At 54.7% G+C, this 19,426-nt stretch overlaps 8 non-coding genes across 8 annotated transcripts; 2 read left to right on the top strand and 6 right to left on the bottom strand.

Annotated features, from left to right (window-relative positions):
* Positions 1–4,498: 4,498 nt before the first annotated feature.
* On the bottom strand, positions 4,499–4,570 carry TRNAT-UGU (transfer RNA threonine (anticodon UGU)). The gene has a single exon. It is a non-coding gene; the product is annotated as a tRNA-Thr (tRNA).
* A 595-nt stretch (positions 4,571–5,165) lies between these two features.
* Positions 5,166–5,247, bottom strand: TRNAS-GCU (transfer RNA serine (anticodon GCU)). The gene has a single exon. It is a non-coding gene; the product is annotated as a tRNA-Ser (tRNA).
* Positions 5,248–5,539: 292 nt separating this feature from the next.
* Positions 5,540–5,634, top strand: TRNAI-UAU (transfer RNA isoleucine (anticodon UAU)). The gene is made up of 2 exons: positions 5,540–5,577; positions 5,599–5,634. It is a non-coding gene; the product is annotated as a tRNA-Ile (tRNA).
* Positions 5,635–6,789: 1,155 nt separating this feature from the next.
* TRNAT-UGU (transfer RNA threonine (anticodon UGU)) lies at positions 6,790–6,861 on the bottom strand. The gene has a single exon. It is a non-coding gene; the product is annotated as a tRNA-Thr (tRNA).
* A 589-nt stretch (positions 6,862–7,450) lies between these two features.
* Positions 7,451–7,532, bottom strand: TRNAS-GCU (transfer RNA serine (anticodon GCU)). The gene has a single exon. It is a non-coding gene; the product is annotated as a tRNA-Ser (tRNA).
* Positions 7,533–7,824: 292 nt separating this feature from the next.
* Positions 7,825–7,919, top strand: TRNAI-UAU (transfer RNA isoleucine (anticodon UAU)). Its single transcript has 2 exons — positions 7,825–7,862; positions 7,884–7,919. It is a non-coding gene; the product is annotated as a tRNA-Ile (tRNA).
* Positions 7,920–9,064: 1,145 nt separating this feature from the next.
* Positions 9,065–9,136, bottom strand: TRNAT-UGU (transfer RNA threonine (anticodon UGU)). Its single transcript has one exon. It is a non-coding gene; the product is annotated as a tRNA-Thr (tRNA).
* Positions 9,137–9,725: 589 nt separating this feature from the next.
* On the bottom strand, positions 9,726–9,807 carry TRNAS-GCU (transfer RNA serine (anticodon GCU)). Its single transcript has one exon. It is a non-coding gene; the product is annotated as a tRNA-Ser (tRNA).
* Between the last annotated feature and the right edge of the window lie 9,619 nt (positions 9,808–19,426).

The following is a 19,426-nucleotide window of genomic DNA, read 5'->3' as shown; positions in this document are numbered from 1 at the left end:
TGATTGGTAGCTCCCCCTGTGTAGTTCTTTCCCGACTGCCACCCCTTGTATCTGGGCTATCATCACCCTTTCTTTCAAATCTTTCTTCTTTCTCTCGGTTGCCCTATCATTCTCATTCTTTTGGTGTTCGTAGTACTGACCCATTTGGAGGATAGCGGCGGATTTGGAGGCCCCCCAACTACTCTCGCTCGTTTGTAACTTTTGGGAAACCTCTTGTGACAGACCCTTTACGTAGTTTTGCACAAATAGGTGTTGTCCGGTTGCGGTGGTCATGTCTTGGCCACTGTAGTCGGAGAACACCGTTTCAAATCGGGAGAAGTATTCTTATACGTCTTCCTGGGGTTTCTGACGGCAAGCTGTGACTTTTGACCAATCTACCTTTTTCTCTGGGATCAAGGTTTTTAGCTTCTGGACTATTTTGTCCGGAAGTTCCAGTATGTCTTTTATCGGTTTCCTTCCGGGCTCTCGTCGTCTATCTAGCTCACTGAGTTGATTCCAGGTATGTCCGAACAGATCTGTGTGATCGGCTTTCCGGATTTGCTTCCACACGTCAGCCGGCAGACATAACCCGAAAAATAAATCAATGTCTGCTAGAGTCATTATCGTTGAGCCCAAGGCTGTGCCTAATTCAGTGTAAAATGCTGTCGGGTTCTTCCTTAAATCAGGCAGGGTTTGCCTAAAGGTTAAAATATCTTGTCGATCCCATGGTTGGTAAACCCAATTGTACACAACCCTCCCTTTTGCATCTGCGTGGTTGATATTGTCGTTTGTTCCCTGACCTCTTGGGGGAACCCAGTAGGGGGCGGCTTCTCTGATAGGCATGATAGTGTTGGCTACTTCTAATGGGGACTCAGCTGTTTCAGGGACTGTGATCTTGACCTCTGGTTTCTGTTCCGTGAGGTGGCGGAAGACTTCAAGCGTTTGCATGAAGAGGTCCGTCACATCGCGCTCAGTCCCATCTCCAACATCGACCTTTCTATATAGAGCCGTCAGCTTAGCAGGACCCTTATTTTGATACCTATCCTCATATGCGTTCAGGGTGTGGTAGCTGAACCGTAAAATGAAATGCCGTCTGTGGCTACCGGCATGTGAATTATGCATATCCATCGTATATTCTTCGCTCTCCTTCCGTTCTACCAGTGTCTTTGCTATCTTGTCAATCCCATCCCGCTCGTCTTTGCTCAACCTATTTGGTCAGGCTGTTGGCTGCTTGCTAGTCTCGAGTTCATCTGATGTTGTTACCAATGTGGCCGGTGCGAAGGCCGTAAGCGCTGGGGCACTAGCGCTAGGGTCACCCTCGCCCGCACTCAGAACTGGTAGGTGCTGTGCTAGAGGCTGGCAGGGGGCATAAGGAGTGGGCATGTAGATAATTGGAGGACTAGCAGTAACTCGTCGTTTGCCCGTTGTTTGGAGGGCATCTCCGGGTAGAGCGTAGAGGGGGTCCTAACAGGGCATTGGCCTGCCGACCCTGATTCTTGCGTTTGTCTAACTTCCTCTCTCCTTCTTATTTCTTCATCTAGTTCCTTAGCGGCCAGGTGGGCTTCCTTTCGTAACTCTTTCCCTATTTTTGCTTCTTCTCTTTTCCTTCGTTGCTCTGCTTCTTTGCGCCACATGCCGATACTATCGAGCATGGTGGGCGTTGCCTTATTTGTTCTAACAGCTGCTTCTAACGTTTTTATTTTATGATCATCAAAGGAACCTATCAGTGGCCACTGACTTTCGGGGTCCTTTTTTGTATATTTATGCCATAACTTACTATAAGCTATAGCGACTAGTCCTTGCTTAGTGAACATGTCCTTATTAGGGGTGCCTTCCAATGGAGCTGGATGGTTCATCTCTAATAAGCGGTCCGGGTTGAACCAACTACCAATCAGTGGGGAGAAGACAGGAATGACAGATTACAACGGGGGACAAAGGTCCGCACTACCTATCTTTCACTATTTGCAAAGACTAGACAGAATATTGCTATTCTACGTTATTTGCAAGCAGAGAACCTCAAAAGAACTATACTCCAAACAATCTATGTTCGGACAATCAATCAGTGGGGAGAAAAATAGGTACGGCAGATTACAATGGGGGACAAAAGTCTGCGTTACCTACCCTTCACTATCCGCAAAGGGAGATAGAATATTCCTATTCCTCCCCGTTTGCAGGCAGCGAATATCTCAAAGAGCGACAAAGCAAATACTAGTATTTCAATCAATCAAACAATTAATCAATTCGCAATTCGTCGTGTGTCACGACCTTACCCGGACCGCATGGACAGTTTCTTGTCTTCCGCTTCCAGCGCCCAAACGTCCTCTACTCTCTGTTTCTACCGCGGCACTCCTGATGGTTCCCAGTCAGGACCGTAGATCACTCGGGAGAGGTCTGCTCGGAACCAGTGAAGTTCGGATGATCGGCTGTCAGACGAGGGTCTATCGGACAGGAGCTCTCCCGATCGTTGCAGTCGTTCACTCTGTCGTCGGGACCTCTCCCACTGGATCCACGTGTCGCTGATGGGCCCCACGCTGGGACGCCAATTGAGGAAAATCAGAAAAATGGTCAGGCGATTTAGTCGATGTTTCTTAAGTAATTTTGCCCGGCATTAAACGCCTTTAATACCATACGAAGTTTATCAAATAAAGAGGCAGGCGCTGGAGACAGGAAGACAGGAAACAAGTTTTATTCCGACGGAGCAGAACACATCAGATCGGACAACAAGGTATCGTCTCGAGGTGCTCTCTAACAGCCTCTCTGAGGCCTGGCCTTTTATACACTGGTTTACGACATGTGACCGCTCTTTATTACAATAAAGACATTGTGAAGTAATGAAAAAGACATCCCCGGTACCCCCCAGTTCCGGCTCATTCCAACACGTGGCTACAGTAGAGGTCCTCACCCCCCATACAATAGGAGGGGGCTATCACGCAGCTGAGTGTTCCGCCGATTCCTTTGGAATGTGTGCGCCTGATCGAATCTCAGGGGTTGGGGAGGTCATGATCAATAGTAGCTCCTTTGAAGAGGGGGCGAGTGCATACAGTAGTGGGCAATAAACTGTATCCTCAGGCTAAGGGATGACCAGCGGTCGGTGCAGACAATCGGGCTCAGAGGAAGGGGTCATCAAAGGAGAGATATTCATGAAAGGAAGGATCAGTGTGGACAATCGAGCGTAGAGGAAGGGTTTATCAAAAGAGGGGTATTCATGGAAGGAAAGGAGGTGTTGGTCAGGCGCGGGGTGTGATTCCCAGAGACAGAGTCATGCGGAAGGGGAGGGTTCATGACTTGTGCATGTGAGAGCTGGAGCAGCCAGGGTGCATGGGGGATGCTTGCAGGGTCAGGGAAGTGCGCTGACGATCGATCGTGAACAGGGAGACCATGGTACCTAAAATGGCTGTCGTGTATGTTCATACGTGAGTCTGAGGCATGGGCAAGATGGCGCAGATGATGTTCAGTACACGAACTAAAATTCCACATGCGTGTCCGACTCTTCCAGGTGCAAATATCACAATCCTATTCGATGCTCCTTATAAACATTCCATGATGTGCCGTCTTGCATAGCATGCAAACACCACATCAGTGCATTTAAAAATACATTTGTAGAATAATAAATATGATGAAAACATTGTTGTCAGGGGATAACCATATACTGAGGAGCTGCAAACAGTGCTGTATGAGCTACTTACAATACAATTTAACTGAAAGACATATCAAAAGAAGAGCGTCATCATATTAATGTTTCTAGTCAACATAAGAGTTGCACCATAGCAGCTTATGGTGCTTTCTGCTCAGATTGTGCCTCCAATCCCACATTGATTTTTTAATTCTTTGCAGTTTAAAAAACACAATTCATGCTCATAGTTAACTTTTTAAAACCATTCAACCTATTACATTTATTTCTCTAACTTGTGAATGTGGTCCATGTTCTCTTTTCCTCATCCCCATCACGATACTCCTTTTCCCGAAATCAGGTTCACTTCTTTATCCAGCCGACCCTTCCAAGGTCACCAAATCTATGAAGCGATTCTGCTTTTTCTCACATTCTCTCTATGTACAAGATACCTTGTATCATTTGAATGGACAGCAGGAGAGTCGGATATTTATGGTTAGTGGGGGTGGGGTTTTGAAGATTAACCTCATTTGACTAAGAGCCGGGGCATCTGGGAGGAAAAGTATTTTAAGGGGGATGAAGTTCACATCTCCTTGGTGCAATTTCTAGATCCTTATTTCATCCTTTCTGTGGATGCAGACTCAGTCGGAACAGAGGTCATAGTCCTCGCTCTGACTTTCAAAGGAACTTCAAATATGCATGGCTTATTTGGCTTTGCCCGGCGGGGTGAGAATGGCGTTTGTCAGGCGTTCGTCAGGCGATCGGAAGGGGTGAGGCAATAGTTTATGGTTCAATGGTTTTCATGAAGTCTTCTTGATACGATGAAAGCAGGAAAGGGAAGCTTGTCAATAAGCAAACTTAAGACAATGTGTGACTCCTAGAAAGAATGACTTGGAAACACATATAAAAAGGCCCTGATGAGGATTGAACTCATGACCCCTGGTTTACAAGACCAGTGCTCTGCCGCTGAGCTACAAGGCCAGCCTGCCTGCAGTATGTAAATCGCTTCATGTATTCTTACTGCGGTATGAAGATATCTATGATTTTGAGACTCTGTATGGAAATGCAGTTGCATTTGAATGTCTACATGCGTGCACAAATTGAAGAGCATGCTTAAGACACTTTTCTTGGAAGTAGGAAAAACTCCATTTTGATTTGAGAACATAAGAGTATTCACATTTATGACAATACTGATAGCTCTAGTTAGTGTGTCCGCAATCAGTGACAGATAGAGAACTCACTTATTAGAAGTGATCTGTCTCTGTCGGGCAGACATATGTCAACAGTCATACACTTGAGATGGCTGAAACTTTAGGAGTAAGAGCTGCTTTCTTATCAGTCTATCTATCCAAACTGGTTAGAAGGCCAGGAGTGAGGGAAAGGCAATCCTCTGGACACTTCATGAAAGATCTAATTTCAATTAAGCACAAAACACTTCCCTTAATTTGACATAATTGCCAAAATGGAATAGTCAGTTGGGCCCTTCTAGTGGATTATGGCTGTGTCTTGAAAGAGAGTGTAATTGTAATTGTACTACGAGACATGCCCACCTTCAAAAGAGGGTCTGATGGCGTTCCGACGAAGGTGGGATTCGAACCCACACGTGCAGAGCACAATGGATTAGCAGTCCATCGCCTTAACCACTCGGCCACCTCGTCTGCCTTAGATGACTAAGTTTCATTTTTTAGGAAATTCTTACTATGTGCTAATTACAAATAATCATAAGTTTCTCCTAGACTGTGTCAGAACTGGCAAATGTATGTGGTGTTCAATAGACAGAGCACATGATATAGCAGAATTATCAAATCTGTTCCATTAGGACTGTAGTTTTTAATAGTCATGATAACATGCTAGCATGTGAGTCGATCTTGCACAGTGAATAAAGGAGCAGTGCCAGTATCTCCTTGGTCAGCTCTAGATGGCTCAACTGGGGAGATATGAGAACAGTGAGCTCCAGTGGCGCAATCGGTTAGCGCGCGGTACTTATACAGCAGTACTTGCATTGAGGCATGCTGAGGTTGTGAGTTCGAGCCTCACCTGGAGCAGCTTACTGGTTTTTCATAAACCATTTCACTAAAAGTAAAGATTAAACTCAGGATAAAGACGGCCCTTGCTAGAGAGTCTTTACTTCTTTTCAGGATCTGCGTGTCCGACTCTTACAGGTGCAAATATCACAATCCTATTCGATGCTCCTTATAAACATTCCATGATGTGCCGTCTTGCATAGCATGCAAACACCACATCAGTGCATTTAAAAATAAATTTGTAGAATAATAAATATGATGAAAACATTGTTGTCACGGGATAACCATATACTGAGGAGCTGCAAACAGTGCTGTATCAGCTACTTACAATAAAATTTAACTGAAAGACATATCAAAAGAAGAGCGTCATCATATTAATGTTTCTAGTCAACATAAGAGTTGCACCATAGCAGCTTATGGTGCTTTCTGCTCAGATTGTGCCTCCAATCCCACATTGATTTTTTAATTCTTTGCAGTTTAAAAAACACAATTCATGCTCAAAGTTAACTTTTTAAAACCATTCAACCTATTACATTTATTTCTCTAACTTGTGAGTGTGGTCCATGTTCTCTTTTCCTCATCCCCATCACGATACTCCTTTTCCCGAAATCAGGTTCACTTCTTTATCCAGCCGACCCTTCCAAGGTCACCAAATCTATGAAGCGATTCTGCTTTTTCTCACATTCTCTCTATGTACAAGATACCTTGTATTATTTGAATGGACAGCAGGAGAGTCGGATATTTATGGTTAGTGGGGGTGGGGTTTTGAAGATTAACCTCATTTGACTAAGAGCCGGGGCATCTGGGAGGAAAAGTATTTTAAGGGGGATGAAGTTCACATCTCCTTGGTGAAATTTCTAGATCCTTATTTCATCCTTTCTGTGGATGCAGACTCAGTCGGAACAGAGGTCATAGTCTTCGCTCTGACTTTCAAAGGAACTTCAAATATGCATGGCTTATTTGGCTTTGCCCGGCGGGGTGAGAATGGCGTTTGTCAGGCGTTCGTCAGGCGATCGGAAGGGGTGAGGCAATAGTTTATGGTTCAATGGTTTTCATGAAGTCTTCTTGATACGATGAAAGCAGGAAAGGGAAGCTTGTCAATAAGCAAACTTAAGACAATGTGTGACTCCTAGAAATAATGACTTGGAAACAACATACAGAAACTCACATATAAAAAGGCCCTGATGTGGCTTGAACTCATGACCCCTGGTTTACAAGACCAGTGCTCTGCCACTGAGCTACAAGGCCAGCCTGCCTGCAGTATGTAAATCGCTTCATGTATTCTTACTGCGGTATGAAGATATCTATGATTTTGAGACTCTGTATGGAAATGCAGTTGCATTTGAATGTCTACATGCGTGCACAAATTGAAGAGCATGCTTAAGACACTTTTCTTGGAAGTAGGAAAAACTCCATTTTGATTTGAGAACATAAGAGTATTCACATTTATGACCATACTGATAGCTCTAGTTAGTATGTCCGCAATCAGTGACAGATAGAGAACTCACTTATTAGAAGTGATCTGTCTCTGTGGGGCAGACATATGTCAACAGTCATACACTTGAGATGGCTGAAACTTTAGGAGTAAGAGCTGCTTTCTTATCAGTCTATCTATCCAAACTGGTTAGAAGGCCAGGAGTGAGGGAAAGGCAATCCTCTGGACACTTCATGAAAGATCTAATTTCAATTAAGCACAAAACACTTCCCTTAATTTGACATAATTGCCAAAATGGAATAGTCAGTTGGGCCCTTCTAGTGGATTATGGCTGTGTCTTGAAAGAGAGTGTAATTGTACTACGAGACATGCCCACCTTCAAAAGAGTGTCTGATGGCGTTCCGACGAAGGTGGGATTCGAACCCACGCGTGCAGAGCACAATGGATTAGCAGTCCATCGCCTTAACCACTCGGCCACCTCGTCTGCCTTAGGTGACTATGTTTCATTTTTTAGGAAATTCTTACTATGTGCTAATTACAAATAATCATAAGTTTCTCCTAGACTGTGTCAGAACTGGCAAATGTATGTGGTGTTCAATAGACAGAGCACATGATATAGCAGAATTATCAAATCTGTTCCATTAGGACTGTAGTTTTTAATAGTCATGATAACATGCTAGCATGTGAGTCGATCTTGCACAGTGAATAAGGGAGCAGTGCCAGTATCTACTTGGTCAGCTCTAGATGGCTCAACTGGGGAGATATGAGAACAGTGAGCTCCAGTGGCGCAATGGGTTAGCGCGCTGTGCTTATACAGCAGTACTTGCATTGAGGCATGCTGAGGTTGTGAGTTCGAGCCTCACCTGGGGCAGCTTACTGGTTTTTCATAAACCATTTCACTAAAAGTAAAGATTAAACTCAGGGTAAAGACGGCCCTTGCTAGAGAGTCTTTACTTCTTTTCAGGATCTGCGTGTCCGACTCTTCCAGGTGCAAATATCACAATCCTATTCGATGCTCCTTATAAACATTCCATGATGTGCCGTCTTGCATAGCATGCAAACACCACATCAGTGCATTTAAAAATACATTTGTAGAATAATAAATATGATGAAAACATTGTTGTCACGGGATAACCATATACTGAGGAGCTGCAAACAGTGCTGTATCAGCTACTTACAATACAATTTAACTGAAAGACATATCAAAAGAAGAGCGTCATCATATTAATGTTTCTAGTCAACATAAGAGTTGCACCATAGCAGCTTATGGTGCTTTCTGCTCAGATTGTGCCTCCAATCCCACATTGATTTTTTAATTCTTTGCAGTTTAAAAAACACAATTCATGCTCAAAGTTAACTTTTTAAAACCATTCAACCTATTACATTTATTTCTCTAACTTGTGAATGTGGTCCATGTTCTCTTTTCCTCATCCCCATCACGATACTCCTTTTCCCGAAATCAGGTTCACTTCTTTAACCAGCCCAACCTTCCAAGGTCACCAAATCTATGAAGCGATTCTGCTTTTTCTCACATTCTCTCTATGTACAAGATACCTTGTATCATTTGAATGGACAGCAGGAGAGTCGGATATTTATGGTTAGTGGGGGTGGGGTTTTGAAGATTAACCTCATTTGACTAAGAGCCGGGGCATCTGGGAGGAAAAGTATTTTAAGGGGGATGAAGTTCACATCTCCTTGGTGAAATTTCTAGATCCTTATTTCATCCTTTCTGTGCATGCAGAATCAGTCGGAACAGAGGTCATAGTCCTCGCTCTGACTTTCAAAGGAACTTCAAATATGCATGGCTTATTTGGCTTTGCCCGGCAGGGCTTGTCCGGCGGGGTGAGAATGGCGTTCGTCAGGCGTTCGGAAGGGGTGAGGCAATAGTTTATGGTTCAATGGTTTTCATGAAGTCTTCTTGATACGATGAAAGCTTGTCAATAAGCAAACTTAAGACAATGTGTGACTCCTAGAAAGAATGACTTGGAAACATCATACAGAAACTCACATATAAAAAGGCCCTGATGAGGATTGAACTCATGACCCCTGGTTTACAAGACCAGTGCTCTGCCACTGAGCTACAAGGCCAGCCTGCCTGCAGTATGTAAATCGCTTCATGTATTCTTACTGCCGTATGAAGATATCTATGATTTTGAGACTCTGTATGGAAATGCAGTTGCATTTGAATGTCTACATGCGTGCACAAATTGAAGAGCATGCTTAAGACACTTTTCTTGGAAGTAGGAAAAACTCCATTTTGATTTGAGAACATAAGAGTATTCACATTTATGACCATACTGATAGCTCTAGTTAGTATGTCCGCAATCAGTGACAGATAGAGAACTCACTTATTAGAAGTGATCTGTCTCTGCGGGGCAGACATATGTCAACAGTCATACACTTGAGATGGCTGAAACTTTAGGAGTAAGAGCTGCTTTCTTATCAGTCTATCTATCCAAACTGGTTAGAAGGCCAGGAGTGAGGGAAAGGCAATCCTCTTGACACTTCATGAAAGATCTAATTTCAATTAAGCACAAAACACTTCCCTTAATTTGACATAGTTGCCAAAATGGAATAGTCAGTTGGGCCCTTCTAGTGGATTATGGCTGTGTCTTGAAAGAGAGTGTAATTGTACGACGAGACATGCCCACCTTCAAAAGAGGGTCTGATGGCATTCCGACGAAGGTGGGATTCGAACCCACGCGTGCAGAGCACAATGGATTAGCAGTCCATCGCCTTAACCACTCGGCCACCTCGTCTGCCTTAGGTGACTATGTTTCATTTTTTAGGAAATTCTTACTATGTGCTAATTACAAATAATCATAAGTTTCTCCTAGACTGTGTCAGAACTGGCAAATGTATGTGGTGTTCAATAGACAGAGCACATGATACAACAGAATTATCAAATCTGTTCCATTAGGACTGTAGTTTTTAATAGTCATGATAACATGCTAGCATGTGAGTCGATCTTGCACAGTGAATAAGGGAGCAGTGCCAGTATCTACTTCAGGGGTGCCCAAACCTGTCCTGGCGGGCCGTATCCATGCCAGATTTTTGGGATATCCCCATCTGGTGATCACGGTTTGATCCCCGGCGCCGGCGGCAGAACAGAGTGCCCAGGACGGGGTCCATGTGACCCGGGCAGGCCTATCCCCTGGGTGTACGTGGTTGTCCAACATGTCGGTCGGATGTGCTTTTACGTACCGGATCGGAATCGGCCCCCATAAAATCGTACGTAAAGTATATAGCAAGTCAACCTGAAATCTGCTGGGTCAGAAAGGGCTCGATTCCGATCCGTGTCGGAAGGTTAGGAGTCCGTACGAATTTGTCGGGACGGCATGGCAGAGTGCCCGGGATGGGCTCCATGGCTCTTGGGCAGTCGTCCCCCGGGCGTCCGGGGCTCCATCCAGGCCGACGGCATAGCAGAGTGCCCGGGTCGGACTCCATGGTTTCCAGGGTGGTCCTCCCCTGGGTGTCGGGGCGCTCCAGGCCGACGGCATGGAAAAGTGCCCAGGACGGGCTCCATGCGTCCCGGGCCTTCGTCCCGGGACGGGGACGGGGACGGGGTGGGGAAGAGTCCAGGTGGCTTCACCTCCATGTCCGGCCATCTGATCGGCCAGATTCCTTCGGCCATCTGGTCGCCCGCAACGCTTTCCTATGGGGCGACCAGATGGCCGAACTTCCCTGGAAGTCCCGATGAGGTGCCATTCGCCGCCCGGATCCCAGCGAGGGCTCCATGAGGTCGGGTTCTTTCACGCCTTGGGTCCCCTCTGTCACCTCGCGTGCACAGATTGCAAGAAAGGGGGGTAATTTCCCTCCGGATTACTAGGGGCAGGGTACGCCCGGACACTTCTCCAGGGCTGGTGGTTCTCTGCCATGGGGACCAGATAGGCTATGCCTGGGCAACACCTCCCTAGGCCACCCGGGGCTTCCTTCCTCCAGGCCAACTGCATGTCAAATTGCCCAGGACGGGCTCCATGGCTCTTGGGCAGTCGTCCCCCGGGCGTCCAGGGCTCCATCCAGGCCGACAGCATGGCAGAGTGCCCGGGACCGGCTCCATGCGTCCCGGGCCTTCCTCCCCCAGGCGTCCGGGGCTCCATCCAGGCTGACGGCATGGGAGAGTGCCCGGGTCGGGCTCCATGGTTTTCAGGGTGGTCCTCCCCTGGGTGTCGGGGCGCTCCAGGCCAATGGCATGGAAAAGTGCCCAGGACGGGCTCCATGCGGGACGGGGACGGGGACAGGGTCGGGAGAGTCCAGGCGGCTTCACTTCCGTGTCCAGCCATCTGATCGCCCAGATTCCCTCGGCCATCTGGTCGCCCAGATCCCCTCGGGCATCTGGTCGCCCGCAACGCTTTCCTATGGGGCGACCAGATGGCCGAACTTCCCTGGAAGTCCCGATGAGGTGCCATTCGCCGCCCGGGTCCCAGCGAGGGCTCCAGGAGGTCGGGTACATTCGCGCCTTGGGTCCCCTCTGTCACCTTGCATGCACAGATTACAAGAAAAGGGGGTAATTTCCCTCCGGATTACTAGGGGGAAGGGTACGCCCGGACACCCCTCCGAGGCTGTTGGTTCTCTGCCATGGGTACCAGATGGGCTATGCCTGGGCAACACCTCCCTAGGCCACCCGGGGCTTCCTTCCTCCAGGCCAACTGCATGTCAAATTGCCCAGGACGGGCTCCATGGCTCCTGGGCAGTCGTCCCCCGGGCGTCCGGGGCTCCATCCAGGCTGACGGCATGGAAAAAGTGCCCAGGACAGGCTCCATGCGTCCCGGGCATTCATCCCCCGGGCGTCCGGGGCTCCATCTAGGCCAGGCTGACGGTATGGAAGAGTGCCCAGGTCGGGCTCCATGGTTTTCACGGTGGTCCTCCCCTGGGTGTCTGGGGGCTCCAGGCCGAATGCATGGAAAAGTGCCCAGGACGGGCTCCATGCGTCCAGGGCATTCGTCCCCTGTGTGTCCGGGGCTCCATCTAGGCTGACGGTATGGCAGAGTGCCCAGGTCGGGCTCCATGGTATTCACGGTGGTCCTCCCCTGAGTGTCTGGGGGCTCCAGGCCGAAGGCACGGAAAAGTGCCCAGGACGGGCTCCATGCGTCCCGGGCATTCGTCCCCCGGGCGTCCGGGGCTTCATCCAGGCTGACGGCATGGCAGAGTGCCCGGGTCGGGCTCCATGGGTCCCGGGCAGCCCTCCCCCGGGCGTCCGGGGCTCCCACCTCCAGGCCGACGGCATGTCAAAGTGCCCAGGACGGGCTCCATGAGTCCGGGACAGTCCTCCCCCGGGTGTCCGGGACACCCATCTCCAGGAGGCCAACGGCATTGGCAAAGTACCCAGGACGGGCTCCATGGGTCCCGGGCAGACCTCCCCCGGGCGTCCGGGGCACCCATCACCATGAGGCCAACGGCATTGGCAAAATATCCAGGACGGGCTCCATGGGTCCCGGGCAGACCTACCCCGGGCGTCCGGGGCACCCATCACCATGAGGCCAACGGCATTGGCAAAGTACCCGGGAAGGGCTCCATGGGTCCCGGGTAGACCTCCCCCGGGCGTCCGGGGCACCCATCTCCATGAGGCCAACGGCATTGGCAAAGTACCTGGGAAGGGCTCCATGGGTCCCGGGTAGACCTCCCCCGGGCGTCCGGGGCACCCATCTCCATGAGGCCAACGGCATTGGCAAAGTACCCAGGACGGGCTCCATGGGTCCCGGGCAGACCTCCCCCCGGGCGTCCGGGGCACCCATCTCCATGAGGCCAACGGCATTGGCAAAGTATCCAGGACGGGCTCCATGGGTCCCGGGCAGACCTCCCCCGGGCGTCCGGGGCACCCATCTCCATGAGGCCAACGGCATTGGCAAAGTACCTGGGAAGGGCTCCATGGGTCCCGGGTAGACCTCCCCCGGGCGTCCGGGGCACCCATCTCCATGAGGCCAACGGCATTGGCAAAGTACCCAGGACGGGCTCCATGGGTCCCGGGCAGACCTCCCCCGGGCGTCCGGGGCACCCATCTCCATGAGGCCAACGGCATTGGCAAAGTACCCGGGAAGGGCTCCATGGGTCCCGGGTAGACCTCCCCCGGGCGTCCGGGGCACCCATCTCCATGAGGCCAACGGCATTGGCAAAGTACCCGGGAAGGGCTCCATGGGTCCCGGGTAGACCTCCCCCGGGTGTCCGGGGCACCCATCTCCATGAGGCCAACGGCATTGGCAAAGTACCCAGGACGGGCTCCATGGGTGCCGGGCAGACCTCCCCCCGGGCGTCCGGGGCTCCCACCTCCAGGCTGACGGAATGTCAAAGTACCCAGGACGGGCTCCATGGGTCCCGGGCAGCTTCCCCCAGGCGTCCGGGGCACCCACCTCCAGGCCGACGGCATGTCAAAGTACCCAGGACGGGATCCACGGGTCCCGGGCATTCCTCCCCCAGGTCGTCCGGGCCCTAGAGCTCCGGTGGTCCAACCTGCACCTGAGGCCCAGCCGGGGTCCAAGAGCCCTGCCTTGCGTGGGCAGGCAGTCAGGAACCCTACCGCGAAGGCTTGGGATGGATGGGGAGCTGGGAGTCCTTTCGATCCCGGCCATCTGGTCGCCCGCGATGCTTCCCAATGGGGCGACCAGATGGCCGGGCTTCCCTGGAAGTCCCGATGAGGTGCCATTCGCCTCCCGGATCCCAGCTAGGGCTCCATGAGGTCGGGTTCTTTTACGCCTTGGGTCCCCTCTGTCACCTCGCGTGCACGGATTGCAAGAAAGGGGGGTAATTTCCCTCCGGATTACTAGGGGCAGGGTACGCCCGGACACCCCTCCAGGGCTGGTGGTTCTCTGCCCGGGGGACCAGATGAGATATGCCTGGGCAACACCTCCCCCGGGCGCCTGGGGGCTCCATTCTCCGGGCCAACGGCATGGCTCAATGCCCAGGACGGGCTCCACGTGTCCCGGACAGACCTCCCCTGGGCGTCCGGGGCACCCATCTCCAGGAGGCCAAAGGGATGGCAAAGTACCCGGGAATGGCTCCACGGGTCCCGGGCAGCCTTCCCCCGGGCGTCCGGGGCTTCCACCTCTAGGCCGACGGCATGTCACACTGCCCAGGACGGGCTCCATGGGCCCCGGACAGACCTCCCCCGGGAGTCCGGGGCACCCATCTCCAGGAGGCCAACGGGATGGCAAAGTACCCGGGAAGGGTTCCACGGGTCCCGGGCAGCCTTCCCCCGGGCGTCCGGGGCTCCCTTCCCCGGGCCAAAGCATTTCAGAGTGCCCAGGACGGGCTCCACGGGTCCCGGGCGTCCAGGGCTCCCTTCCCCTGGCCAACGGTTTGTCAGAGTGCCCAGGACGGGCTCCACGGGCCCCGGGCGTCCGGGGCACCCTTCCCCGGGCCAGCGGCATGTCAGAGGGCCCAGGACGAGTTCCACAGGGCCCGGGCAGTCCTCCCCCGGGTGTCCGGGGCTCCCTTCCCCGGGCCAAAGCATTTCAGAGTGCCCAGGACGGGCTCCACGGGTCCCGGACGTCCGGGGCTCCCTTCCCCGGGCCAACGGCATACAGGAGTGCCCAGGACGGGCTCCACAGGTCCCGGTCGTCTGGGGCTCCCTTCCCCGGGCCAACGGCTTGTCAGAGTGCCAAGGACCAAGGACGGGCTCCACGGGTCCCGGTCGTCTGCGGCTCCCTTCCCCGGGCCAACAGCTTGTCAGAGTGCCCAGGACGGGCTCCACGGGTCCCGGGCAGTCCTCCTCCGGGCCAACAGCAGGTCAGAGTGCCCAGGACGGGCTCCACGGGTCCCGGGCAGCCCGCCCCCGGGCGTTCGGGGCACCCATCTCCAGGAGGCAAACGGCGTTGCAAAGTACCCGGGAAGGGCTCCACGGGTACCGGGCAGTCCTCCCCCGGGCGTCCGGGGGCTCCCTTCTCCAGGCCAACGGCATGGTTCAATGCCCAGGACGGGCTCCATGTGTCCCGGACAGACCTCCCCCGGGCGTCCGGGGCACCCATCTCCAGGCCAACGGCATGGTTCAATGCCCAGGACGGGCTCCATGTGTCCCGGACAGACCTCCTCCGGGCGTCCGGGGCACCCATCTCCAGGCCAACGGCATGGCTCAATGCCCAGGACGGGCTCCATGGGTCCGGGGAGGCGTTCCATGCGCCTCCGGGCTTGGGAGCCCCGGCTGGGTCCAGGGGCCCAACCGGGCCCCGGGTCGGGTGCTCCGGCCCTGGGCCCTGTCTCCCAGCCTACCGCACTGCCAAGGGCCTAGGAAGGGGTTCCGTTGTGCCCGGGGAGCCTCCCCTTGCTTGGCTGGGTTCAGGAGCAGTGGCTAGGGCCCCTGAGGGCCCGGGGAGGGCGGCCTCCCCACCCCGGGCTCTGTCCTTGGTCCTGCTGCGTGGCAGGGTGCCCGGGACGGGGTCCGGAGGGACCGGGGAGGCGTCCCATGCACCTCCGGGCTTGGGAGCCCCGGCTGCGTCCAGGGGCCCGGCCGGGCCCCGGGTCGGGTGCTCCGGCCCTGGGCCCTGTCTCCCAGCCTGCCGCACTGCCAAGGGCCCGGGAAGGGGTTCCGATGTGCCCGGGGAGCCTCCCCTTGCTTGGCTGGGTTCAGGAGCAGTGGCTAGGGCCCCTGAGGGCCCGGGGAGGGCGGCCTCCCCACCCCGGGCTCTGTCCTTGGTCCTGCTGCGTGGCAGGGTGCCCGGGACGGGGTCCGGAGGGACCGGGGAGGCGTCCCATGCGCCTCCGGGCTTGGGAGCCCCGGCTGGGTCCAGGGGCCCGGGCGGGCCCCGGGTCGGGTGCTCCGGCCCTGGGCCCTGTCTCCCAGCCTGCCGCACTGCCAAGGGCCCGGAAAGGGGTTCCGATGTGCCCGGGGAGCCTCCCCTTGCTTGTCTGTGTTCAGGAGCTCCATCCGGGGCCCCTGAGGGCCCGGGGATGGCGGCCTCCCCACCCCGGGCTCCGTCCTGGGTCCTGGCGCGTGGCAGAGTGCCGGGACGGGGTCCGGCATGCCAGGGGAGGCTCGCCCTGCGCCTCCGGGCCTGGGAGCCCCGGCTGGGTCCAGGGTGGGGTGCTCCGTCCCTGGGCCCTGTCCCCCGGCCTGCCGCACTGCCAAAGTCCCGGGACGGGGTTTCGTGGTGCCCGGGGAGCCTCCCCATGCTTGGCTGGGTTCAGGAGCCCCACCCGGGGCCCCTGAGGGCCCCGGGGAGGGTGGCCTCCCCACCCCGGGCTCCCTCCTGGGTCCTGCCGCGGGGCAGGGTGCCCGGGACGGGGTCCGGCGGGCCCGGGGAGGCTTCCCCTGTGCCTCCGGGCCTGGGAGCCCCCCCGGCCGGTCCCCCGGGCTGCCGCTCCACCCAGGGCCCAGGACAGGGGTCTGTCGGTCCCCTGCAGGCCTCCCCTGCTTGTCAAGGTGTAAGCGGGCCCCGGGTCGGAGGGCCCGCCGGCCCCTGGCAGCCTTCATGGCTGTGGCCCGGCTGGGGCCCCGGGCCTCCGGCCCGCCATGCCCCGGGCGCCCGCTCCCTCCTTCGTGGGGGCACGGGGCGACCGGATGGCATCCCTTTCGTGCCCGGCCATCTGGTCGCCCGGATCCCCTCGGCCATCTGGTCTCCCAGATCGCCTCGGCCATCTGGTCGCCCGCAATGCTTTCCAATGGGGGCGACCAGATGGCCGAACTTCCCTGGAAGTCCCGATGAGGTGCCATTTGCCTCCCGGATCCCAGCGAGGGCTCCAGGAGGTCGGGTACTTTCGCGCCTTGGGTCCCCTCTGTCACCTCTAGTGCACGGATTACAAGAAAGGGGGGTAATTTTCCTCCGGATTACTAGGGAGAGGGTCAGTCAGACCTCCGTGTGGTCTGGCGATTCTGAATCAGGGGAAGGCAGGACCCGGGCCCTCCCGCCGGGGCCCCCAGGGGCCTGGGTACGCACCTGCTGCTCAGCCCCCTTGCCGATGGGCCTTTTCCTCCGAGTTTTCTCAGGCAGGCCCCCGCGAGGTCTGGCCATGCTGAGACGGGGCCAGGCAGCACCCGGGCCCGCCCGCCGGGGCCCCCAGGGGCCCGGGAACGCACCTGCCTCTCAGCCCTTTCCTGATGGTCCTTTTTCTCCGAGTTTTTTTCCACAGTCCGACCTCCGATAGGTCCGGCGGTTCCGAATCAGGGGAAGGCAGGACCCGGGCCCGCCCGCCGGGGCCCCCAGGGGCCCGGGTACGCACCTGCCGCTCAGCCCCCTTGCCGATGGGCCTTTTTCTCCGAGTTTGCTCAGGCAGGCCTCCGCGAGGTCTGGCCATGCCGAGATGGGGCCAGGCAGCACCCGGGCCCGGGTACGCACCTGCCTCTTGGGCCCTTCCCGATGGTCCCTGTTCTTAGGAGTTTGCTCAGGCAGACCTCCGTGAGGTCCGGGGATGCCAGGAGACTTTTTCCCGGCTGTACTCTCTGATCGATTGGGCACTCTCGGTCCGTTTAGGGATGGACTGCTTGGCCAGCCTCGGCTGTTGTTTCAAGCAAGGAGCTTCCACCCCGCATGGACCATCCGACTCGAGGGCCTGCCTGCCGCCCGGCGGGAGGCCCCTTTCAACCCAGCAGAGCGAAGGCCGAGCGGCCCCGGCAGCTCGTGCCCCCCAGTGGTCCGACCCGAGCAGGAGGGGTCGGGTGGCGCCAGGCCCTCGGATGCCTGCTGCCCAGCAGGTCCGTTAGGCCCCGCTGACAACACGCTGCTCCTGAGGCGAAAAGCCGGGAGAGAGCTCCATTTTTTAAAATTGTATCTTGTGAAAGATTGTGTGTTTTTAACTAATTGCACTCACCCCAAGCCGCTGACCTTGACAAGCGGACCCCTCGCTGAAACCGGCGTGTAAAACGCCAGCGCCTCGATAGATCGACAGGCCACGCCCCCCTCGGAGGCCACGCCCACCGCCCGCAGTACTTAAGGGACGCTGATCACAAGCGCTCCTACCTGACAACACGCTGCTCCTGAGGCAAAAAGCCGGGAGAGAGCTCCATTTTTTAAAATTGTATCTTGTGAAAGATTGTGTGTTTTTAACTAATTGCACTCACCCCAAGCCGCTGACCTTGACAAGCGGACCCCTCGCTGAAACCGGCGTGTAAAACGCCAGCGCCTCGATAGATCGACAGGCCACGCCCCCCTCGGAGGCCACGCCCACCGCCCGCAGTACTTAAGGGACGCTGATCACAAGCGCTCCTACCTGACAACACGCTGCTCCTGAGGCGAAAAGCCGGGAGAGAGCTCCATTTTTTAAAATTGTATCTTGTGAAAGATTGTGTGTTTTTAACTAATTGCACTCACCCCAAGCCGCTGACCTTGACAAGCGGACCCCTCGCTGAAACCGGCGTGTAAAACGCCAGCGCCTCGATAGATCGACAGGCCACGCCCCCCTCGGAGGCCACGCCCACCGCCCGCAGTACTTAAGGGACGCTGATCACAAGCGCTCCTACCTGACAACACGCTGCTCCTGAGGCGAAAAGCCGGGAGAGAGCTCCATTTTTTAAAATTGTATCTTGTGAAAGATTGTGTGTTTTTAACTAATTGCACTCACCCAAAGCCGCTGACCTTGACAAGCGGACCCCTCGCTGAAACCGGCGTGTAAAACGGCAGCGCCTCGATAGATCGACAGGCCACGCCCCCCTCGGAGGCCACGCCCACCGCCCCCTACCTACCTTTTCATAAGTATGTGCCTCCCCAGGAAGCGCAGCGGACGAGCGCAGCGGGCGCGACGATTGCGCGCCGAAGGCGCGCCTAAGGAAAGCCCGTCTGCGCCAGTCCGCGACCGATCGAGACCAGAGGCCATACACCCTGCCGGTTCCATCCAATACTCCCACGCGCAACTCACCACCCTTCAAGGCAAGTGGACTCTACCGGCCGCTACATTAGCTCGCATCTCCACCTTAGGACTATTAACTACACATAACCCAGGCTACATCAACACCTTACCTACGTCTCTAAAGATCAGTCCCTCTTATCAGCACTCTGATGCCCTTTCCCCTATAGCAATTACTGCTATATATCTCAACACTAGATCGGCAGTAAAGCACCAGCTCGATCTTTTTACCCTCCTTGACTCATATAAACCGGACTTATTGTTTCTCACCGAGACTTGGTTCTCGGATAGCTCCCTCCCTTCCCTATTAGCGATTCTCCCCCCGGACTATTATGCCATTCGAGCAGACCGCTCCTCGGGCAGGCCCGGTGGAGGGGTCGCACTGATCGCCCGTAAGGAACTCACTTTCCAGCCTCTGGTCTCCCCCTCCATGGGAATCTCAGACTGCCTAGTGGTTCGCTCTCTTTCCTTTACCCCCCCGCTGACTTGTGTCCTTGCGTACAGACCCCCGTCTTCCCCCCAAACTTTTCTCCCCTGTTTTCAAGACCTAATGGCGACCCTGGTGGTCAACCATGCTTCCATCATGGTCCTGGGAGATTTTAACTTCTG

This window comes from Lissotriton helveticus, chromosome 5_1, assembly GCF_964261635.1.
Source record: "Lissotriton helveticus chromosome 5_1, aLisHel1.1, whole genome shotgun sequence".
In the NCBI taxonomy this organism is placed as follows: Eukaryota; Metazoa; Chordata; class Amphibia; order Caudata; family Salamandridae; genus Lissotriton; species Lissotriton helveticus.
Note: the sequence above shows the minus strand (reverse complement) of the source record. Positions and strands in the feature narration are given on the sequence as shown.